Source organism: Clinocottus analis, unplaced genomic scaffold, assembly GCF_023055335.1.
Source record: "Clinocottus analis isolate CAN_PGR_092001 unplaced genomic scaffold, fCliAna1.0.p SCAF_21, whole genome shotgun sequence".
Classification (NCBI taxonomy): domain Eukaryota; kingdom Metazoa; phylum Chordata; class Actinopteri; order Perciformes; family Cottidae; genus Clinocottus; species Clinocottus analis.
Genome location: NW_027175943.1, coordinates 7,204,788 through 7,230,442, shown reverse-complemented (window position 1 = coordinate 7,230,442; position 25,655 = coordinate 7,204,788). Strand labels below are relative to the sequence as shown.

The window sequence follows — 25,655 nt, the reverse complement described above, 5'->3', positions numbered from 1 at the left end:
CTCAAATGATTGGAATTGAAATAATTATATATTTTTTCATAGGCGATTTAGAGCTGAAACAGACATTTGAGAGACCATAGACTGTGCTGTATTGCAGGGTGTACTATATAACACTTTAATCCTTTTTTCTGACAAGTCTTTCAAATGTTTTCACTCTTGGCCTATATACTCTCACTGCCGTGCTATTTGAGAGAAAATATATATATATATATATATATATATATATATATATATATATATATATATATATATATATATATATATATATATATATATATATATATATATATATATATATTATGATTGTGAATATGTAGATGGGAAAGGTTCATTTTAAGCCAAGAAAAACATGCACCCTTTTTTTTCGGTGATCTTATCAATGTTAAATTCAATTTATCCTTAAATGCTACACATTAGCCCTTTTCAATTTTGTTTCAGAAAGATCTATTTTTTTATGTGGCATGAGAGCACTCATAACATATGATACATTGAAGGCAGTCCTTTTTAGTGTGATGTCTTCTAGCACTCATCTCGAGTACATCCTCAGCGTCTCTCTGAGCTTGTCTCTATGGCCTTGACCAGTAACCCTCGACAGAACGAATGTGTCTCTTTGTGTGGCGTAACCATCACAGAAAAATGCTAAATGGCTTCATTGCAAATGCACACAACGTGCACCCTCGTAAAGGACCTATGGTGTCAAGTCCCACTAGTGTCACCCATACAATTTTCCCCTCTATTGACTTTTATGTTCTGCTGCAAGGTTGGTCATCGTGCTTGGAATATGTATGTCTTCCAAATAAAGACATGCGTGATTATCATAATGATATCCCCCTGCTAACGTAAACAGCTCCCTGACCCCGGCAGAGGGGGTGCCGAATGTATGGCATTTTGACAGCTTGTTTTTGACAAAAGATTTCATGCATATAGTGTTGGGCATAAAGCTTTTTAAGAATATACTCGGAGCTGGGATTTCCAGGTGAGATCATGTGATAACAGAAATCTTGTTTTGGTTTAAGAAACAATCTTGGGGCCCGAGGATTCCAAAAACATGATATTTACATAAATATTCAAACACACAAGCTTGCACACACCAATGAATACAAATTTAAAACTGAGGTGCTATGTACCACTCCAGTTGAATGCATTACTCTAGAGGCTGTGTTCATCACTATCTTTTGTACGTTCCCGCCAACTCCGACAAATGGACAGAGTACACAGGCGCACAGAACATGGTAATCTCCATCCCTTTCCAATTAAGGCCAATTAGGGCCCTTCTATAAGGAAGTCTTCGGGGTAAGAGCCGTCGTACGTCCCTCATCACCTCTTCTCATTGGCATGCCAACACAGAGTGTGGAAGAGAAATGAGGACTGAGGGAACACATCGAGATGATGATGAAGATGTAAAAATATGCGAGAGAAAGAATCCACAACACGAGACAAGTGGGGATTGAGAAAGTGAAGAATTAGAGAAAGCAGACATTATATCCCTACAGCTGCCAGCAACCTCAGTCAATTGTTATCTGCTTCCCTGAATTTAATGTGACCCTTGGGGGTAGGGATGCTGCCCATGCATTATAAATGCTGCCCATTGACTTTGCTTGGTAAGCTGTCCCTCCCCTCCAGATGAGCAGACCCTGACTGGCTATGATGACTTAACTGGTAACAGCGGTGGGATACAATGTGTTATATTACTTGAACAGAGGGCTTGTTTGTATTTCACACTCTGACGCAGTGATTTATTCTTCTCCTTTACCTTTTTCATAGTAGAACCTCAAAATATATGCAGACTCTTCCTCACAGTGTGCAAAGTATAAAGGTTAAATTTAGTTAAAGTCATGGTATTTTATACAAGTACATGTGCAGTCGACCTGAGGGGGCAAACAGATCTTCATGAAGCTTGGTTATTTCTGGCTCTGCGAGCAGCTCATGTGAAAGTGTGTATAATGTATGAAATGGCTGGAGTTGAATAAGCACTAACTGTGCATATTTCTATTCTTCACACAGGAGTATATGCTGCTCAAGACTGACTCTGCTTGTAAAAGATGCTGCGTTTCATATAAATTTCTGTTCATTAGCCATATCTCCTTCGCCTTTGGCCTCAGCATGCACAGGCAGGCTTGTCAGTTTCAGTGTTACAACCACAGGGTCATTTCATTTTGAGCCCTGCTCCGCCGATTAGAGCTTTTGTTGTGAGCAGCCATGACTACTGTAACGCGAGTGTTTGGGTCAGCGATGGGCACAATAGCTTAGTTACTCTCGCTGACTTCCTCACTATTGCCTCTCCCTCTCTTCTCAGCACATTTTCCACTTGACTGATAAAATAAGCCACTCTTTGATGAGCTTTCGGCAGGCCACGGTGCTGCGCCTCAGTAAATGCTTTTATAGAGACACACCACAGGCTGTCTACTTGGATCAGTCATACAGCGGCTCCATGCATCCACTGCTTCCTCATATGTTCTTTTGACTCTTGATGGAAATGATAAGCTGGTACGAGGGTTGCTCATGTTTATCAGCAGGGCTCTACAACTGCAGTATGCAACTTTTTTGCATTGAGGCCGAAATAGTGTTGCCCCGTTTCTCTAAACTTGGTCAAATTCATGCCCCTGTGATATTTATCATGATCACCTTAAAACAGCGTGAAGCCAGAGAGTGAGGTGCAAACTCAACATATGTAGAGAAGCAGATGATGATGCTCTCGTATGGATCTTATTTTGTCATGCAGTTCTGTTTGGTACAATTTTACTTCCTTTTTGTTACCGTTAACCTTCCTTTTAATGTGAAAAGCAGTGTTTAATTTAAATGAATAAGAGGGTGCACTTTCTCGTTCTCATTGTCATTCTTGTTCTTCTGTAGTAGTGCTGTGTCGCCCTGAGGCTTGTGCTCCTTTTTTGTTTGTTTTTTTATCCCTCCTTTTTACCTCGGGAGTAGTTGGAACAAAAAATCTTGTAAGAATTTGTATGCTTTTGTTCAGGTGTGTAAGCTTTTACAGATTAAACGCATTGTACTCACATTCAAGTGTTTTATATACTTTAAGTCAGCAGGGGCCAACATTTGATGAATTCAAATAGTTCCTCATCATCAACAGAGACTTTGTCAGACTGGAGGATCAACAAATGTCTTGGTCTGCTTTGAAGGGAATGCTAGGCATTGCATGCAAATAGAGTATTCAGATCATTATAATCCCATGAAAGCTTCTCTTCTCACCTGTTTCCAGTTTTGTTGGGATGAACACTCTAAAAGATGATGAAACTCAACATCTGTCATGACAGAAGAGCGTTGTAACACCCATGTTATACACATTACTGTCGGGCGTGGTCAGAAAAATGGTCCGTTTCAAATGTGACCACACTGATATCCAGCACACTGCGCCACAATGAATCACTCTGGGGGTGTGAAATCAAATTTGGATGCAAGTTCCTGGCAGTGAAAGCAGGATAGTCAGCCTGTGTTTCATCACTTTGTTATTCAGAAAATACGTTCACCATGAGAACTGGAAAACAGAACCGAATAGTGACGCTATTTGATAGAAAGAGAGCCAAAGGCACCTGGCTTGGAACAATTGTTTTTGTGTGTGTTAATGCCATAAAGTCGCTCTATATGCTCCTCTCTTGGGGAATCATTCACCTGCAGATATCGAGTGATCCTGGCTGGCTTACTTGGCAGTCCAACAAAACTCTGTCCCATCACTTTGTGTTCTATGTAGTACTGACTGGGTGCATATCCTGAGCATTCAGTAAAAAGTGAATAACACGATGTGAAACCAAAGTCTGGTGGTTTTAGGCATTTACATAAAACCGCAGAAATGAGAAGCTGAACGTTATCTTAAGCAGCTTCGGATCAGAGGTGTCAACAGTTACATTGGGGTCTGTCTGTCCAAGATCAACTCTCATTATAATCCCTCTTTTGAAAGTCATGATTCAATTTGAAATTTTTGAGCAATTTCAAATACGCCTCTTGAATGATCTTCTAATCTATGGAAAACAAGGAGAGTTCACATTCATTTTGACATTTCCCCAAGTGGCTGGATACAAAATTAATTGTTTTATTATCAGAGTTTATTCATGCTCATACAAGAAGTGTTTGTAATCCTATATACTCGTTGTACTCTTATTTATGTATACCATCATTACAGGCTTCGAGTTCAATTTGGTGAAGTTTTTATGGTTGTTAAAAGTGCTTGTGCGTGCGTGTACGCATAGTTGATCTGCACTTTCACACACCTTAATAATCACATTATTTAGAAAAGATTATTTATAATTTAGTAATTCATTTAAAATCCTTTTACGATTCTAGTGCGGTGCATTTTTATATTAGGCATTTTATTATACAACACATTATCAGGCATTTATTACAAAAAAATATTCTGTCATATTTTGTTGTATCGTTAAATAATCTCTCAGATAGTTAGCTTATCGTGAAAATTTCATACTATACCTAATTGCAATATTATTGTACCAACCTTCTGCACCCATTATTTGAAATAGTCCGATAAGATATGTTTCCCAGATAGTTGTGCATTTAATGTCAGCTATACACTGTTGTTGCAGGGTGAATTCATCATATTCCTGAGTAACTGTGAAGTTATGCTTTCATTAACTAGCACCCAGGCTTTTATAAGCAGCTATCTCAGACCGTGTCACATTGGGTCATCTATTCCTCGTACTTCAGCAGAACTGTATATTTTTGGAATGAGCATCCTGGTAGTGACGGAACAAGATCACCTTGAGTGCCTGGAACTGCCTGGTGTACGGCTCTCTCTCGTCCAAAACCCCTTTGAAGCTGTGTTGAAAGTTTCACTTTTCATCTACTGCCAGAACCTAAACACAGATGACTAGAAGAGCACAAGTTTAAATTGAACTCTGACAGTGTCTCTGCTCAGTGAGTAGGTCAGCGAACATGCGTTTCATAAAAGGTAATGTAAAAAATATAGATTTGTAGAATTGCTGTAATTACTGTAAATTGGGTCTGGATAAAAATAGAATACCGTGAAAGCAGCGGATGACAGCCAGCTACATACAATCCATTAAGCTATCAGAAAATAATGTAATAATACAAATTCTGTGAACAGTCGCTGCTTTTGTGCAGTAGCTTTTTTGTTAGAATTGTTCCAATACAGTGGGATTGTGTTTCTTTCCAAACGCTTCCAGGCCGGCTAAACGACTGGCAGATGCTCTGTTGACCAAACGAGCTTCAGCAGTTCAGTCTGACTCAACCTACAGCATCTGCTTATTACGCCAAAGTCTCAAATTTGATCTAACATAATGAACAGCAGATTTGATGTAGCACTACCCCAGCACTTGTGTGGATGCCAAAACTGGTCAGTCATTGTGCTCAAATGACATTTGGAAGTTTGGCAATGTTAATGCAATTATTATTTTTTTGTTGTACAATTTTAAAAAAAAAAAAAAAAAAAAAGAAAAGAAAAGTGGAACCATTTTATTTAGCGTTTGTGATCTGGGACATACAGTCAGAGTATCAAACCTGAGGTTTTCAAAAAGAGGCCTTTTGTTCCACTTTAGTTTGTGGTTGTTTGAATGAACATGAACATGTGCCCAACCCCTAAAAAGTACAAAATAAATATCATCTTAAATACTTGATTATTCATGACCCTAACCTGCTATAGAAACCTCAATTACAAGAGTGTTGGTACATATCGCTTGTATGATTGCAATGGAGATTTAATTAGAAAACATTAAGATGGTTTGCGTCACAATGATAGAGTAAATGGTGACATTTTATTTAGATTTTTTTATTTTTTATTTAAAAGGTTTTTTTTAAAGGTGAAGATGAAATGTGCCTTTCAATTTCACTGAATACAATTAGAATTTATCTCTGCGAAACCGTTCATTTAGCTCATTAAATCAGCCATAATTAAACGTAACCACTTCACCTGTGAACACTGGTATCAGAGCAGCAAAGGTTTGTATTGAGCATGATGAGTGAGGGGAAAAAAATATGTGAGGAAAGTGTATGAGTAACGTCAAGGCTGAAGGAGATAAAGTGGCACATGCAGTAGATGGATTTATACAAAGGCTAAGAGGCAGAGCAGGGGAGCAAAATGTGTGCGAGGGACAACGAGGCGGTGCAAAAGGTGACTAGGGGAGGCAGTCATCAAAATGCTAATGTTGTATGGGATATTTACTGCAGAGTGTTAATGCGGTTTAAAACAGGCTCTTTGTCCTGCAGCCCATCACCAGGCCCCTGTAGGGTCCCAATAAATCAGCCATTAAAAGCTGATGTGACCTGAATAGCACTCCATACAGCGGCAGTCCGGCCATCGCCACTATGGGAACCAGACAACAGCTGAAACATTTATGAAGATGCCACCAATGGTCGACCCAAAAGAAACCAAAATATAGAGTGTGATGAGACGGTGCCAAGCTAACACTTCTGGCATTGCTCATTTTTATTTTTTATTTTTCAAAGTTAATCTGTCATGGATTTGCACAGGCCCGTAAAATGTGACTTGAAATCATGTTGGCAGACTGCTAGACTGTTTAATTATTTCCCCTGCTGCGTATTTAGACGGAATAAGTGTAGCCATGGTTCACGAGTTTAAGACTATCCTGCTCTGTCTCCTAACCTCTTTCCTCTCGTTTCCTTTCAGGACAGAACATGGTTTTACTATCTGGAATGTGATACACAGGATTTGTGAGGACAACACTCAAGAATCGCACTCCGTCTCACACTGAGGTATTGTACACTTCTGATCACCACTTCTGACTGCATCAGACCGGGCTGGAAATGTCTCATTACGTGTCATGAATACGCAACAGATCCCAGATTAAGTACACAACACAGAGCAGTAATGAAGAGCATTCATGTGGGCCAATTGGGCTTGTTTCTTTGTGTGCAATAGGATGTTTATGAAAATGATTCATGATGGGTACTCATCTTCATATGCAAATCTGTGGGACATCATTGGTAAGCCTTTAATTTTCCGCCGCCAGCGACGAGGGCTTTTTGGTCTGTAACCATACGTATCTACCGAGTGTGTTTGGATTTCATTCCCTGATGCAAATTATGTTTTCAGTGTAATAATCATGCAAAAGCGCAGCTGGCTTCCAACCTTCTACTCTCTTGCTCCTTGCATGCATGCCTCCTCCTCTCCATCCCATAACCACCAAAACCTTAACGTACAGAGCTTTTTCTCCTCTCTCTTGTCATTGTCTTCTATAACCCTGTGTTTACTCCCTGCTTTCTGTACTTATCTACTTTCCTTCTCCTTGCTCGCTTGTCGTGCCAGTTGAAGCCCTCCGCATCCCGTCCACACACACACCAACACACACACACACACACACACACACACACCACTTCCCCCAACCCTCTCCATACTGAATGGAGCAACTAGACTCGGTTCCTCCTGTGGTGAGCCTGGATTGAATTCAATTAGGGAGATTGTTTGCCCTCCAGAGTGTACTGGTGGGCTCTGTGGATGATAGGTTTGCCTGCTGCCGCTCCCCTCTCCTTACACACACACACACACACACACACACACACACACACACACACACACACACACACACACACACACACACACACACACGTACCCAGCTACATCCATCTAACCAGTTTCCCCTTCAACTAACTCAATACAGTCTCCTTTCCTTTTTCCCTAACAGCTTCCTTGCGGCAGTGCAGATGTTTGTCTGCATACAATGTTTACCTTGCTGCTCAAGCTCCTGTTGATGTTATTAGATGACATTGTACTCCATAAGATCAAGGCATAAAAACTTGTATTGTGGGAGAATGTGTCCTAGCATATGGCATAAAATAAAATTCTCCGTATGATGGGATGGGAGATTTCAGAGGAGAATGATTTGGGAATGACATTTATGCTCAATTGCAACAACTGCACACACATTTCAAGATAATCCCATTTTTAAAATGAATTTCCCAGTTTGTTCAACCATATCTGACACAAACGTAAGGACACTAAATGCTGCTGACATGGGAGTAATGCTCACACGAGTTGCCAGGTGAAAATAGAATTATGCTGCCGTTTTGAATAGCACTGAGAGCAGCAGGCGATAGTGCCGCGTGGCTCTGACCCTGGCTTTTTACATATGAAGCGTAAATCTGGGAGAGGCATAATGGCGTTGCTCTCTGTTCTGCGTAGAAACACTTTTCAGCGAGTTGGCCTGCAACCCGCTGCTTTCCACCAGATGTCATGCTGTGTGACGGTGTACTGGTGCTCCTTAGAAATCAGATACTGTATTAGTGCTGAAAGATGTCAAATGAATTATATGCTCGGGATTGCTTTGATGATACATTTCCTGATGCACCCCAGCATGAAATAACGACCTTCATTTGAGGCACCTTCTTTTTCCTCATTTGTGGTCACTTCGGATTAAGAGTAATCTACTTCAGAGAGATCTTTTTTTTGGAGGAGTTACAAGCACAATATTGTGTAATCATTCTGCAGATCCCAAGGCGAAGCATAAATCTGGAGGTACAAAGTGAATGATATTATTTTGGCAAAGTCTTGTTTGCAAAACAACTCTTCAGCCTTGTTGGAGAGAGTGAACCTCATGCAGTGCTTTGCATACCCAACATGGTTGCCCATAGCATCATCCATTCAAGTTAGCTTGACCATAATGGCCTCTTTTGGTTCTGTTATCTTAAACCTCGCAGTCTGTGTGATCTTGCCCGGACTTCTCGAAATGATGCAAAACCGCTAATTTGAATGGAAAGGGGGGAAATCCTTTTGGCCAATGTCAGCAGTGTCTTGAATTTGAATCCCGTCCAGAGGTAGTTGACTTTGCACGTCTTTGTTGCTGTGTCCTGTTACTCCGGCAACTATGGTCAGCAGCTAAGCAGCCTGGCTCAAGGATATTGGACAGAGCATCGAAACCCTCTAAATGAGCAAATTATTTAAAAGGCACATCTTGCTTGATGGAGCGCATGGCTGATAAGAGTAAATGTGTTGAGCCTCTGTGCAATTTGCTGTTGTCTTGACAACTGCTGGAAATATGTTTGCTCAAACATGTTTGTCATTTTGTCCCAATGGGCAGTTCATGTGAGACGCTTCTGCAGCTGCATGAAAATGTCTCATAGTCCCCTCTTGACACATGTGCTTGTAAACTGGGCTTGAAAGGTGAAGATACAAATATTGTGTTTCACTGCCAAATTGGCCAAATTATCATCGTATTGTTTCTTAGATTAATTTGTGTCATACATAATCATTCAGGAGTTGTATACATGCATTTTTCTCCTTGGGAATAAATTGAAGTTAGATTCACTCAACAGCACTGCACAATACGACATTAATTTCCCTTTTATTTGAGCTCCTGTTCTGAACTTTGAGTTCAGTCGGAGATGTGTGGTTGTCATGCTTGATGCATGTCTGCGTGTCAGCTGGCTTGTGCATACGTAGAGTGAATGTGCATGTATGTCTGCTTAATGTGGTGTTTTCTGAGATGTGGTGCATGTCCACTCCTCCATCTCTTCCAATACAATATTCATGTCTTCAGTGGCCCTTCAATGCTCGCATGAACTACGTTAGGATGAAAGACTGTGGTTTCTGCATGCAGCCATGCATTTTTAAAGCAAATTGTGTTCCTCACAAAGGATTGTCATATACAGTGCTAAGAGGGTTTTCACGCATTCACAAAACTATTAAAAATTAATTGTTGAGAATTTAAAACTTAAGCCGTCAAAGGTGTTTGTTGAGAATTTTACCTGTTCGTCAAGAATCAGAACAGAAGATTGATATAATTCTCTAATCTGTTGTTTCAATATAAAGTTGCAGCCACTTGGTTTAGCTTAGCATAAAGACTTGATGGAGATTTCTCTCTTCAAACAAAAACAAATCTGCCCATCGGCACCTCTAAAGTCCAATATTGTCCAGACAATTTGTGATTTTTCGGGAGGTTACTTGTTGCACAGTGAATTAAAATGACACACAGCCATTATATCAAACTGAAACGAACCAAATCATTATCAACATATTTATTGGTGCATTTTAGAGGTTCTTTTACTTTTAATTTGTATTATCTTCAGACAAAGCGATGCTAACTGAAATTGGCTGTAGCTTCATATTCATCTGGTATTAAACAGACCGGTATAAGAGTGGTTGTTGCATTGTTCCTTTACCTTGGTCTGGTGGAGTGATCTCCAGAAAAACACACTTTTGTAACCTGTTTTTATTTTCCTTTAGTACACACACACGCACGCACACACACAAAGCCACATTGTTATTGCTTGCCACAACCCACCTCATCACTCCCAGAGCGCTATGCAGGTGAACGTTCTTGTCTTGATTGGTAGAGGTGAGTCCTTTCGACAATGGTGTGCCCCCCGAGTGTGACGGAGAGAACGGTAAATTTGGATGGAGCTATTTCGGTATGAGAAGGGGTTGCTGGGATGTTAGCACAAGTATCTTGTCATGTGCCCGGCTGCTCTCCTGATACCTGCCCTGACAGTTTGGGTGTCTTAATAAAACAACACCCTTGACAGCGAACTCTCACAGCAGCTCAGTGGTCTGTCTCCGTCATCTACCGCCAGCCCTTCCCTTCCTTCTCTTGACTGTTTTCCTATTGCCTCCCCCTCCCCCTCCTCAACGTGACCATTTATGCTAATATAAACGAACAGGACGCTCTGTTGTTGACAATTAGATTCAAACTCTGCTTGCACCTTTGGGGCTACGCTGATATCATCTGACATGACGGAAGAATCCAAAGCAGCGATGTCCCTAATTTGAAAGACACTGATGTTATTTGAGCTCCAAGGCATTGGGTTAGAGATATGGTAAGTGGATACTGAAGTCAGTATTTGCAGTCACATGCTGATTTAGTGGAAGCTGTTCAAAAGTGTCTTGTCCAGAGAGATGCCGACTAACTTGAAGCATTTTTCCACTTTGGTTTTTGTAACACTGAGTCTCTCTTGAACTTCGACTGCACCCTGTCCAAAGCTTCAGCTCCAGCAAGGTGTGCAGCTCTAATCAGCTCCGTTAGATGTGCAGCGGCAGCAGGCTTTACGGAAGAGCCAAGATCTCATAGGACATTAATGGTAGAGGAGCGGGAGGAGACGAAGAGATTACTGCTGGTCTTTTTATAGAGGATCGCTTCATCTTGTCCTTTTTAGCTCACTCATTAGTTCTCACTTCCCCCCGGACGGTAATTCTCTCTTTCTGTCTCTCACCAAGACGAAGGCCACTTCCCTCACTTTGGCGAGCAACCTGTCTGGCTGTCCGCCAACCAAATATGATACCCTAGCCGTCAGACAGCCTGTGTGGTCAGAGCTCCTCCCGTTGTGGCAGGTATAGGGAAGGTATGGGCCAAGGAGAGGAAACGGAGGCGGATGAACTATGATTGCACATGCTTCCCTTTGTCGGCAGTGGAGGCTGTGGAGCCCATGACACGTCTTTTCTTTTTCTTACCCCAATTCCCTCACTTTCCTCACTCCCTTTTGGCTAGTACCAGCGAAATCAGACATCCCTCCGTGCCCGTCAAATAACCAACACTCTGCCACTCCGCAACTGGCTGTCAGGGGAGTTCACCGCCTGACAACCAGCGTACACGCTGAGGTAATCAGAAGTTGTCAAACGTGAAGTCGTGAAGTGTCCTCTGCAATGACAGTGTGCACCGTGTGTGCCTCTCTAACGTCACAGCTTTGGCTACAGTGTTGGTGTACTAATGGCCTCTTTATCAACGGGGATCATTAAATAATGCCGTGCAACTGCATATTTGGCAGCAAAATTGTTGTTTAGCAGAGGAAAATGGAGCCACAGATAATAGGTGCTTGTTGTCACTGCCAGCCTACTAGCCAACTCAGTCATGTGATGGAGCACTTTCATACGCTTTCATGGCCTCTTATGATTATACATCATTTTCAAGTACATCGACCGCTGTCCTTTTTACATATTCCCAAGTGGTTTATGAAAATTTAATTTGCATATTTGTTCTCCATATGCATGTTCTGCTTCTCAGCCCCTTCTGAGGTGAAGCGGCTGTCTTATAAAAACACAACTAGAGAAATTATTGATTTGCATCTGTTTATCTGGGATGAAGCAGCTAGGGCACCTCCCTGCTGTCAGCCCTGCGGTCTGCGCGTGAAGATCCCAAAGGTGCCATCACACCCGTCTGTCCTTTTTTACGGGGGCTCTAAACTGTGGACAGGGGCTGCAATCTGTTTCCGCCCTCCCTTGAATTTTATTTACAGCCTCAGCCTGGCAATAAAGCCTACAATTTATGACTTACTTTTTAATTAGAAATAATGTCTTGTAGAGTTTAAGTGATGGATGGTTTAATCAATATATAGACTGCGGCCGGCCCTATGATGAACGTTGCTATTGACATCGTGCAGAGTAGCCTAACTTAACACTTTGTCTTTCAAAGAAATATGTGGAGTTTTGTTTGCTGATGGAAACGATACGCTCCCTTTTCTGCGCCCCTCTTCATCCTTTCTCCCTGCATTCTACTGTCTCTGGCTAATCTGTCAACACTTTTCCTCAACGGGCAATGTTTTCTCCAGACTGAATCAACCGCCACTGTCACTCTGTATTTAGGCAATTATTTTAACTCTGTGAAACACCCATTGTGTTGTGTGCCACATTTGCCCAGGTTTAAATACAATAAGAGCTGGAGGTGAGTTCTCGTGAATAGAGTCTGAAAAGCTGGGAGGAATGCAATCCTCAAATAGGTAGAGGTTTTTAATGGGTAAAGCAATTTACTTTTTTTTCTTTCTCAGGTTAAAAAAAAAAGAGTGAGCATAAAGGATTTTCAAGTAGAATAATTAAATAGGAATCAAGTCAATGGGATTTGTTTCCTGGCGCTGTGGATGATTGTGTAATATACACTGCGGATGGAATTATGGCACTTGAAGTGGCAACTGAAGTTCAATTTTGTCACTTGTGGCTTATTGTGAAGTGCTCAAACAGCGGGCCTTAGTGTCACTTTTCATTGCCCAGACAATACCAAAGACTGATCAAACGTGGGAACAAGTGTTTAAAATCTCTGTCCCCATATGAACGACTTCATTTCGACGGAGACTCATTTCTGTACAGGGGGTGACTGCCTGAAAGAAAAGCAGAACTGTTGCTGGCTCAACTTTGTGTGAAATGGGCTGTAGGACACACACATATCGCTGAAGTCTTTGATTTGTTGTTTGATGATCTAGTCTATAAATTGTCTGAAAACAACATTATAATTCATATAATGCATTTTAGAAGACTGAAACAAGAAATATGGCATTTTTGAAAGATGTTTAATTAATCAACTTTGATTGTAGACTTCTTTTTTTTTTGCCGTCAATAGAAAAAACCTGAAGTTGTCATATTAAATTAAAGACTTCAAAATAAGCATGCCCCTTTAAAAGCCCTTAGGTGGACTATAGGATTTGAGCAATTCTGGACTTCAGTGACTCGTAGTGTATAAAAAAAGCCCTGTGGTAGATGACAATGCACTAAAAATGTACATATTGAAACCAAAGGGGTTACAAAAGCCCACCTCATGGGAATATATTTTACAGGCTTAAGCCACAGTTAATAAAGTTAATAATTAGGAACTCCAGAAACGAAGACAGAAGCACGGCTGCAATGGAATGCTTGATGCTACCATCCAGACCACCTAGCTGAAGTAGATCTCTAATAGACAGGATAATTGTATCCATATAAGCACACGTGCAGACAAACACACCAACATAATATCACCTGTCGTCTAAGACCAACCACAATACCTTTCTTTCTCATTGATTAATGTTGCATTCACTGCCCACGGCAGGTAGAGGCCTTAATCATGACTCTATGCTTTGTTTTCATGGTCTCTGGAATAGAATAACCGTGAATGACATGGATCCCTTGCTATGTAGCTTGTCTCGTCCCTCTGGTCAATGGTTAATTGTTCTGCGGCAATTCAAAGCATCCGGGCTCTGTCGCAACTGACCGCACTCCTGTAGATCTTGACCTGGGTATGTTTTCTTCACCCCCCTCAGCCTCATTTCCACTCTTTTCTCCATTCCCTCATTCTGCTGGCATGTCTTGGCTTATCTGCCTCCTTTTGTGAAACATAAGCTTGTAGATAAGCAGTATATTGGGCTGGGTTACTCATGTCTGTCTTGTTCATTCATCAGAATCCTCTAATTCCCCCCAGAAACCTATTTCCCAGACTGCAGGTGGCCCGTGTTGTAACACAGAGGGCACGCCTGATCTCTCCTAAGCAAACATAGACATTTAGTCACCACCACTGCTTTTGTATTCCCTGCAAATGCCGCTAATGCCCCAATATGTATGTGCACTGTGAGTGTACACATGACTAATCTCAGGGACGGTGTAAAAACATGCCACTGAAAGGTTTGCAGCTTTAGCTGAGATTAGCCATGAATTCGGGAATTATTCATTTGTTGTATGTACCCTTTCTTTATTCCTGGTTGACAGATAGGTGGCACACAAAAAATAAAAATAATCTGATCGGGATCTTTAATAGTGGTTACCCATAAGCCCCAAAGTCCACAGGTTTTTCCAGCAGTTGGGTCTTGAACATGCGTAGCCTCCAGCAGGCTTTAGGTTGTCTTTCCCGAGGCATGACACAGTTCTTGCAATTCCATGACACACGGTACAGAGACTGTGAGGGAAGGGTTCATTGGGAATGAGGGGTTTCAAACCTGAGTAAGAGTAATACCATGAGACTCCAGCGGTCCCTGTTCACCGGGCAGGGTCACTGCCGACCATGATCTCTGTTCTGGGCAGTTAATTAGGAATTAGAACATGGCATGACCCTCAGAATGTTCTCCATGGTTAGAATAATGAACACCTGGAAATGGCAAGAGGAGAAAAAAAATCATTGGATTTGTGCATAGGACATTCCATTAAGACTTGTGAACTTCCATGGCCTATATAATTACACACTAGTATTTTTTTTCTCTCCATTTCTTTCCAATCTTTTAACATGAAAGTCCATTTATTTGAAATTCATTTTAAACAATTTACACGCATTTGGTACTCTTCCTGGATAAATTGGGTTCTTGTTCGACATGTGATCTGTGGCGTTATACTGTTAGAGATATACTGAAATGTATTAACCAGATTAGAATTACAATCTCACAGAGTGCCAATGACATGATTTGCAAACCAATTAAACTCTATTCACATTGATTAGATTGCTGTAACGTAATCATGTCATGATTATTTCAGGTTTGCCCGATTGTTTAGCACCATTCCTTAATTTTATCAACCAATTCGAGTAGCCTATTGAAAAAAAATGTACAGCTATATATAGTTTATTGCAGATCATGGAAAACATTTTTTTTCATGGAGTTATTTCAAATATCTATGCATAACATAGATAAAGGTCAAGGTAAAAATAAGATTTGAGAGAAGTATGACTGGAGATAATGCAAGTAAAGGAAAATAGACACATTTTTTTGCAGAAATACTCCATGCTGTTTGTAGAGCTTTACGCATAGCCTATCTATGGATTCCTATCTGTGTAGCCTTGTTGTATTTTGTTTTGTCAAAACAAAAAGTTTGTGTATTCAGAGAGGAATGCAGCGCCGGTTGAGCTTAGAATATATAGCTAAAAAGAAAGACCTGAAAAATTACAGAAACATTTGCTGTTCAAAAAACAAAATCCAATTTAACCTATAATCTCATATTGCTTTTCTGGTGCCGCTGTAGTGTCGATGTGGGGCGACACACTGATTTGAACATTCTCTGTGTGTGTAAGGCCCAGTTTTGCTCCCGTCTGCCATATCATAATCATTTGGCCCAATGCCTTGATTCGAATTGGTGAATTGTTACACTCCGAGTAGGTAGAGTGTGATGCATCTGCTCACAGGCCACATTATTTTATCAGCTGCATTTGCGGGTCACAGTGCAGAGCAGAAGGTGGTGTTCCCCCCCCCCCCCCCTCTGTCTGTGCTGGCAGTGAGTACGCCCCAGTACACACTGTCCCTAGATGCAGTCTGGCAGGCTAGTGAATCATCTTCCCGTCACAGGTGGGGGAAATACAACAGCGGGATTGGCAGTCCAAAGGTGGCGTCTGGCCCGCTGTTGAGTGAGGTGTTTGGCTTGCTTCCGCTGGAAATCAGGATATGTCATTTTTTTTTTCTCAGAGTTAGAGTGAAAGTTATTTTCCTCCATCCAGAAAGAGTAGCCAGTCATGTATATTTTAAAGAAAAAAAGATTATATTCCAATTTCCAAACACATGCAATATCATTTAGCATAATATTTTAAATCGTAAATTGTAACCCTCTTTCTTTGTGTGTATTTCTTTTAGGATGACCGGGCTTCTCTTGCACTCTACGTGTGTGTGTGTGTGTGTGTGTGTGTGTGTGTGTGTGTGTGTGTGTGTGTGTGTGTGTGTGTGTGTGTGTGTGTGTGTGTGTGTGTGTGTGTGTGTGTGTGTGTGTGTGTGTGATGCTGTTTCATCGGTGCTCTTGTAGGAAGGTAGTTGCGACAGTCCCTGATCAGAGGCAGAGTCCTCAGGGCCAACAAGGGCCCAACACGAGCAGCAGATGTTTCCCGTCTCTGTTAGCGCCTCAGTTAGAGCTATCCTTATTTAACCAGCTCCAGCTAATGGCCCCCACTGGTGTCGAATGCACTGGATCGCTTTCCTTCTCTTTTGTCTGCAGAACATGGGACAGGATGCGAAACGCCAGGGATATCTTGTTCCTCTGTGACACCCTCATTGTTTTCCTTAGTGAATTTCTGGCCAGAAAAATCCCTTTCACAGTAATTGGGTGTGAATGAAACACTTGCGCTTGCCTATTGTCTAAAGTATAGTCTTGCGTTCAGGCCAGTGGTTAAACAAGCCAAGAGAGAAGGCAGAAAAGGGCAGAGAAAATCTAGGTGAGATGGGGGGTTGTAGGAAGTGTTGTGTAAAGTGAAAGGGATCAAGTAAGACTGTAGAAAACGAACAGCGAGTGTGGAAAATGACAACATTCTTTTGGTATTGTAGCTAGCAGGAAATAGGCGAGCAAATAAAATGCAAACCGCAAGGACAAATAATCACTTTTCAGAAACGGCAAGAAAATGGAAAAGGGTTTGCAGAGTGTGAGCATAAAGACAATTTGCAAACGAGGGACTGTAATACAAAGTAGGCAAGCACCTTTGGTTCAGTGAAACGGCCAGCTTACAATAAAGTTCTTTATCTGGAATGCAGGAGATTGATTGAGAGATTCAGGGAGCCTAATTGTGCTTTACCATCTGCCCAAGTTACAGAACATGCCAAGCATGTGACAGTTTCCAACAGGCTCACTGACAAGCAGATGTGTGCATGAGTGCGTTTGCGAGTGTGTCTTGTCTGTGTCTGTGTGTGAGAGAAATGGGTAGTGTGTGTAAGCACGTCAGTTTCTCTTTACTTTGTGATCACATCTTTTTTTATGGAATTAAGACAACAATTCACGTCTTAAATATCAGAGAAGTGACAAATGCAAATTGCACATTGTGAAAGTTCTTTTTTTAAAACATAATTAAATCCCCCTATGTGTGACACTTTCTTGCTTACTTTATTATTTTCTATCTGAGATGTTGGAGTGTTTGTTGCTGCTGTCAGTACTGCTATTGATATAACAGCTTGACAAATGTCATAGGTACAAAATTAATTTCCATAAATCAATCAACCATTTCCCACCCTCTCTTCCACATTGAAACTGATCGCCAGTGGAATAAACAAAGGAAACTAACAAAATGATCAACACAACACAAGCGTACTAATTCATTCAGTAAATTCATGTGGCATTCAATGAGATGGCTGCTGAGAGAATGTTTTCTGACCAAAAGTGCAGTCATAAGATGTAATAACTGCAAACCCACGGGAAATGTGACTTTGTTTCATCAATTAGGCCACTGAGATTTGTGATTTTAAAGCAATACGTTGACATTTTGGGAAATACACCTTTCTGCTTTCTTGCTGGGAGTTGGATGAGATACCAGGATAAAATGAGTCGATCAATCTTCTCAGCAAAAAAAGCAAGTGATGGCCTTCCCAAAATGTCAAAGTATCCTTTCATAATGTTTTTTGTTTGTGGAGGACATTTCACCCCAAAGTTAGCTTTACCCACCCACGGCCAAAGAGACAATATAGCTTGCAGTACTGAAATGATGAAGCGCACGACAGCGTTTCAATCAGGTGCAATATAGCATCCGCTTATTCGGAGTTAGTGATTTAATAAAACTAAACACACGGTTGCAGCATGCGGTTTTAAATGAAAAATAATCTGGAAAAACACTCTGCTTTCAAGGCCAATAGCTCTACAATCCTCCCAAAAAGAGGTGGCTTTTGTACAATAAAAAAAGAGGCTGTTTACTACTAGGGAGGCTACTCTCTACTGATGGATAACATAGTGATAAAATTCACCTGAAATCTGACACCTTCTAGAGCCAAAATAGGACACCGGATGAGCAAATAACCTAATTACATTTGCATACCACCAACAATTAACCCTGTGCTTTGTCCCTGCCGTTTGATTCAGGGCTATCTCATACTCTGATGGATAAAAGGTTCTTCAATCAGACAAAGTGTCTTATATCAATAGTGTTATTACTATAATTCATTATTTATGAAGACATTAATATACTAATTGTTCTTGGCTTTTTTGTCCATAAAACTGACATATTTTCAGTGTTTATTTCATTAAAGTCAAATATTCATTAAGACCTCGTTATTGAAAAATACAATTTCCAAGATCTGCATTCATTGCTCCGTATAAAATCCATCTGAACTCTGTTGTACCCAGTGTGAACGTTTAACAGGTTTATTCATTGAGTTGTCAAGCTGCAGTATCTCCAGCAAAAGAAAAAAATAAATACATGGAATGCTTGTAAATGTCCAACAGCGATCCAAGACACTAAACATGACAATAAAGTAATGGATTGTTAATTTACATGCCGGGCTCTGGATTTCACTCGTGCAAATCCTGCAGACGATGTTGACAATATGACAGCTTGTGCCGTTGTGATTTAACATATTAAAAAGGACTGACTGTTGAACCGCAGAGCTGTTTACATTTGAGAAACACTAAGCATATAAAGAAAGAAAAGCATACAAAGTTGTGTCCGATGTTGACATATTTTGTCTTCCATTATGTTCTGCAGCCCTGTCTCCTTCCCTTGATTTGGCCACAGATGACAGGGGACGTTGGCATGTGTTTCATATTCTGCATACTCGCATCCCCAAGTCCCTCTAGTAATTATTATTCAGTAGATGCACTGTTTGGCACAAGGACAAAAGTTTGCATAATTTATGCAAGGCCGTCATCAATTTTTGAAAAATGGCCCCAGCCTTTTCTTGTGCTTTTAACTAAATAGATGTACTTCAGCCTGGACATAAAACGGCTGCAAGGAACAGAGAAAACTTTATTTATATCTTTACCTAAACTTTGAACCAATGCAGGCTTCAGAGAGTATATTAGGGTTGTTATGTCCAGCTCGGATACATTTATTGTACTTGTTCTCCAACGCCTGCTTTGCTCTCCCGTTGGGATAGCGCGACTACAGTGTATGAAAAATGTAAAAGTTATACTTTGTAAGGCATCTTCCTGCCCCGTGAAGGAGTCGGCTTCTCAGATAAAGTATTTGGAGATGAGCTGGGGACGATAACACGCAGCACATTTCCTCTGGATGTGTCCCTGAGGGCTCTCACCTGAGGACTCTGAGTTATTTCCAGCATAGTGCTCACAGGAGGAGGTCCTCTGAGGAAAAGAAAAGGGGCTTTGTTATTTCACATCCCAAGAGCAAGTGCTCTATATTTACTGTAATGAAGGGGACAATGTAAATAAACTCCCTTTTTATTGTGAGTCTCTTATCCTCCTCTTGTCCATACTTCCCTCTTTCTATCGCTTTTTTCCTTAATCCTGGTTCTAAATGTTTTATCCCCGGTTCGGCTTTCAGTAGTCAATGGCTTGAATATTGTAATCCATCCGTGTTGCCAGACTGTGGAAGGGATGTATTTTTTCTGGCTCTTTTGTTTCATATCCTTTTTAAAGACAGAATATTGGCATTTGTTCCTTCATTTCTAAATACTGTAGGCTATGTTTAGTGGACTGGAGACTATTATCCCAAATTTTAGAGGTAAATGGCAAGATTGAATAATACACTTTTTGGCTCCTCTGCTTGTTCTTTTGGTCTCTCCTGATTAAACATAAAAGGAACATAAAATGTTCTATTCCTAAATCTGCTGCATGGAATTCCACGGTACTTACCAAGAGACATTTTAATCTCCAAAAATGTGATTATGTTATTATATTTTCCTTATGTGGAAATATTTGAGGGGGCTTTTTCAATCTATTTTTAAAAATAATTGTTATATAAGGTGTATTTGGATAAAGCACATCTTGAAAGGATCATTATTTCTCATCATATTTGACATTTAATCATTCTTACTAGTTGAACCCTGCTACAATTTACCCACTAATATTTATTTATTTATTTATTGGAGAAGCTAAAAAAAATATGATGAACTGAATGTTGTTGCTCCACAGTCATCTCGGTAATGATTTAAAGACACATTAAATGGGCTATGCTTCCATGCAGATGGAGCTCATCGGATCACATTACTTTTCTCTCCATGCAGACTTAGCATTTCCATTTAACCCTGCTGTTTGCATCTGTGGAACCAATCAATAACCCAGCAGAGTGTGTTGTTTTGCATAGTAACTGCTGTAAAAATGACAAACTATAGTTATGAAAGGAAGTTCCTGTGCAACAGATTCAAGAAGGTTTGACCTTCAAAAAGATGTCTTGGGAGAATACGTTTAAAAAAACGAATTCAGTGACTTTGACTGTGCTTAATAACCGCTTGACTTGAGGGCAATGATGCAGAAATATTTTAGAAAATGGCTCGCTACTAGTGGTCGTTCCCAATCTTTCTTTTTTTTTCCTGAAGGAAAACAGATCGATGTGCTTCACTTGGTTAGGAGACTCTCGGGATATATTACTTGTCTGTGACAAGACGCTCCAAGCCAGGATTTCTCCTCCAAGATTTCAAAATGGCATATAAATGCATCAGATGTGTCTCACTTCATAACCTCCAGAGTTGTATGAATTTAAATACATACATATTAACAAAGAATAATATTTGGTCATGTCTGATATTCCACTTGCTCCATGTCATCTATTGTGTTGTCAGACTTGAGCGAGAGCATTTATTACAGCGTATAAGAACTCGTGTGAAGACAGTGATCGAGGACGCTGAATACTTAACTGTATTTCTTAGTGAGTTTCACTTTTAAGATAAACAATACTATCAGTGATGGATCCTCTCATAGAGCGCAAAGCAAGGATGAGCCAATGCTTTTAACTTATGCTGAGGTCTTTAGGAGGAAGATGCTTAAGGATACTGAAAGCAATGGCTTGATACTTTTATGAGTAATATTCCCCTTTTTTTAAATACCAGGGACATACGATTGAGCACCAGTTTACAGACAACACTGCTGATATGAAGCCATATAGCACTGAAACCTCAAACTACAGCAAATTGTCATCTCAATGCCAAGTGCTTCATTTGTCACACTTGCATGAGGTCTGTGGTATTTATAATTCATTTAGTGGGGGGGCTCCACACCGTAGACGGGACATTATATGCATATTTAGGCAATTTAACACCCACAAACTGCGATGCCTTGTCTCTGCTAATACACGACAACGTTTTGATTTTTTTTCCCCTAGCTGTTTGAAGATGTGACCCAAGATATGTTGCCCTATTAGAAAGCAATAACGGATAAATTGCTTTACAGAAGTATAATAAAGGAGCACTGTGAAAGACTAGAGGCGCTAAATAATTTAATTTCCAATCGTTCAAATATGACACATTATTAAAATTTAAAAGCCAGTGGGTTTTTTTCTTCTTCTTTTTTTTTTCTTTCTTGACCCGCAGGGTGTTTCTGTGTTTATTTATTGAGAAATATCATATGCAAGTCAGACTCATTGGCTCAGACTTTCTCCGTCAATGCATTTGTACCGAGTTGAGGTATGCGCTTAGCACTTGTTTCCTGTCATGGACAAGCTCCATATGAACACAGATGTGCATTCATGCTTCTTACACTCAATTTAACACGAAACGTGAGCCAACGTTGAGACCTCGGCCTAATGACTGCTGCTCTGGTCTTTAATGTGCAGTTCCTGCTGTTGATGTGATGTGCTCCATGTGATTGAAGACATGCTTTGACTTTGGCATGTGCCCCTCAATGCCTTGTGTGTTTTGATTACAGCTGCATGCCGCTGATCTGCTGTTTGTGTCAGTTGATGATACATGTAGACGTGGAAATAAAGAAACCTAATAGTCCTTGTGTAATGGATTAGTCCTCGTATTATTAGGATAATGTAACATTTGATTGTTCATGGCCTGTAAACCTACAGACTGATGTGTTTAAGTAATAACTAAGTATATGTTAGAAGTGGAGTTGTTAAGAATGACTTGCTCCATGTTGACTGTGCATTGATTAAGGTTTGTGCAACATTTAAGTAATAATAGAAACATGACATCATATACAGCCTCAATCACTGTCAAAATACCTAAACTAGCAGCATTACACTCCAGCAAATTTTAATAAAAACTGTCCTAAAATCATAATCAATTTAGTCCACTATATCTGAACAAACGCTTACGGTGCACATTTGTGCACTAACTGTCCTCAGTTCCCAAGCTCAAACACTCTGCTTCATCTCACGCAAGTCATTTGAATCTTTTTAAGGGATCGTCAAAGAAACTGTCAGCATCAGCTTGTACGGAGGAAATCGCTCCAATGTACTGAGTTATTGGGGCCATTTGCGGCAAGCATTAGTGCATGGATACAGGCATGGATTGCTGAGGTGTGCTTCAATCTGAATAATGATGTGCAGAGTCAGACTGAACGGAGGACATTTCTCTGTGTCACTCTGCTTAACATGTGCACTTTCCATCTCAGTGACTGCCCTGCGTTTACTGGGGAAGTTGTGGAAATGTCTTGTGTGCCCGTTGTCCTTTCCACAACTAAATAAAGCAATGTGGTATTTAAAGGCACTGCTGAACAATACTATATCAAAGTAGGAAAAGAAGAAAATAAATGTCACTGGCTCAATTTTGTAACATCATTGGGTTTATTCAAGTTGTCAAATGATTTGCCTTTTCCCCAAGTGTCCCTGTGGTCTGAATCAGGCTTTCAGTCAACTATACACAGCACTTGACAATCTCCTCTGACATTACATCTGTTTATTGTGCTGTCTTTATTTGAAAGTAGTTACATTATCTCCACTCAATTATAGAATTGCATTAGCTTTTGTGAACCTTATTTTCCATTATGATGATTCAGAGAGATCCTTGTAATGTTTGCATCATGACTGAAGCACAATGCTTGTGTACTGTGGGAATTGACACATACTAGGCATGTTTTTTGGCTGACGTCTGATCCAGCTCTGGGCAGTGAGAGGTCAAATCGGATGCCGCCTATATGCAGATAAGGCTGCAGCAACTCGAGCGGAAACGATTGCAATTCATGCTTGTGGGCTTTTTCTTTACACATTTTAGACAACAGAAAACAGGAGCACGACGTAACATGCTGCCATCATCAATCACCTCAGAGACTCGGTCGCTGTGATGTGTCAAAAAGGATGAAAGGCATAATTCTCAATGATGAGGTTGTTAAAAATTCAGGCTCCCGATGCCATCGTGATATGTTGTGGTCGGAAGTGCCGGAGCGGAACCAGTGGGAAACTCATCTCCTGTGCTTACATACACATAGAAGCCAGGTTATTAGGGGAAATAAGGCATGGAAACAAGAATTCAGAGAACACTTTCATTATGATGATTATATGCACATGATCAGCTATCAAATACTTCTCAGACCCGTTACCATACATTTAAACTGAAGCAGGAAAAACGTTCTGTTAGGGATATTAGTGTCTTTATGGAAAGCACAGTGAGTGTCAGACTTCTGCACATAATGTAGGGTTATTTTTATTTCAGCCAATTTAGTATATATGTATAAATTGACGAAAAGAGTTGGTCTGTATTTTACTTCTTTTTCATCTTGTCAGGAGCCGCCTGTTTGTTCAGACTCAAGATGCATCTCTTATCGATCACAAATATGTATTTTATATGTATTATCATTATTTTTTTAAGGCAAAGTAAGTTCCTAAAACAGCTGGGCACTGTGTAATTTTTAGCAAATGTTAGTCAAATGGGAGTAATTGGCGCATTTCTTGGTGACTATTTTTAGCTGTGGATTAATATACATTTGGTGCTCAGGTGGGCATCGACGGCAGCGGGATGGTGAATGTGGGACAAAAGGTGCAACTTTACATTTTTGGACATACATAAGCTTAATCAGACTATTGCTGCATATAGAAGACTTCTTAGTAGGATTACATCATTGTTGGATTATGTCTTCTTGTGGGATCCTTTTGACTGTTAGAAAAACAGGATATCACCAGAATGGTCCACGTAAATGCAGCGACATTAGTAAAGCACACATGCATTTTTAAAATATGATAATACAGCTTGGCATTGAATTTTTTAAACATTTGGTTTCATGACCTTTTAATATTCGTAGTGAATTACACAACACTTCACAAAGGAAAACCTCCCAAGTATATGAATGGAGGGAGTGATGGGTGGATATAGTCAATAGTCTCAAACAGGCTATACCATTTTTATTTTACTGATGAGCATCAAATCATTACGTTCAGAATTGAAATTATCATAATTGGCCATTGGCTGTCTTAAATTACTATTACGAGATTGTTCAATTTCAGTTTACAAGTATCTATCAAATTTGATGAAACCTCTCAAACTCAAGAAGGTAACATGGGGAAGGCAGCCATTGTACGGGGAGTACTAAGAATTATGTTAATCAGTGGCGACTCTAATTGTGCTAGTTGTGAGGTATTTTCCTAATTTATCAATTTGTATGCCAAGAGGTGCCTAACTATATCCATTCTGAAATGACGTGAGCAACGTGGTGTTGGCTGCTGTTGCATTATTTCCACCATCCCCATGGACATATTGGGTAATAAATATGAGATCCACCAGTACTGTCTTGCACAGATGACGTTATTAGACTTGCCAGCCTGAGGCATCAGCTGTGTGTCTTGGACGTCTGTCAGAGCAGAGACCACCCTTCCCCCCACTTCAGACTCCCGCCTGTGCTGAACCAACTGGACCAGGAATTGCATGCCAGGCTCGTGGAGAGTCCTTGAGACCCCTCTTTGCTCTGTGTCCAAGTCTAAAAGTGTCTGGCATTGAAATAGACTCCCCTTCACTCATCATATAAAAGTTTAAAAAAAAAAAATCTTCTTTGCCAGATTCATTGCGGAATCATGTTGGGAATTGCAAAAGAGTAATGGGTAGGATAGTGTTTCAGAGTTTGTGTGGTCCCTCACACACTCCTGATGACCTGATGTGCATGCTGAATAACACTCCACAGTTGGGTTGATACGAAATGAGGAGACTGAAAACCGAAAGGATGGAGGGGTGTACAGTCTTCTTCAGCGGAGCTTTGACACCCCACTAAGTATGGGATCGAGGTGACTGGCAGGACTCCCCAGAAATGTCATCAATATAGTTTTGTCGAATAAGGTTTGAGGTTTTTGGTTTCGAAGATCATCAGCGATGCAAAAAGAAAAGATTACTGAATACAAAAGTCTAAGATGTTCTAAATAAACACAAATTGGGAAGCAGATGGGCATTATGGCATCTCAGTTTTGTCCACTTATAGTATTGTTGCTTGAATGCTGATGTTG

At 40.4% G+C, this 25,655-nt stretch overlaps 1 protein-coding gene across 10 annotated transcripts in view; it reads left to right on the top strand.

Annotated features, from left to right (window-relative positions):
• LOC137792478 (adhesion G protein-coupled receptor L3-like) overlaps nucleotides 1-25,655 on the top strand; it is a 203,274-nt gene that overhangs the window by 25,825 nt on the left and 151,794 nt on the right. For all 10 annotated transcript variants that reach the window (XM_068588183.1, XM_068588189.1, XM_068588192.1 and 7 more), the window contains one exon: nucleotides 6,608-6,693. The gene's annotated coding sequence lies outside the window, so the exon portion shown is untranslated. The remainder of the gene's footprint in view (nucleotides 1-6,607; nucleotides 6,694-25,655) is intronic.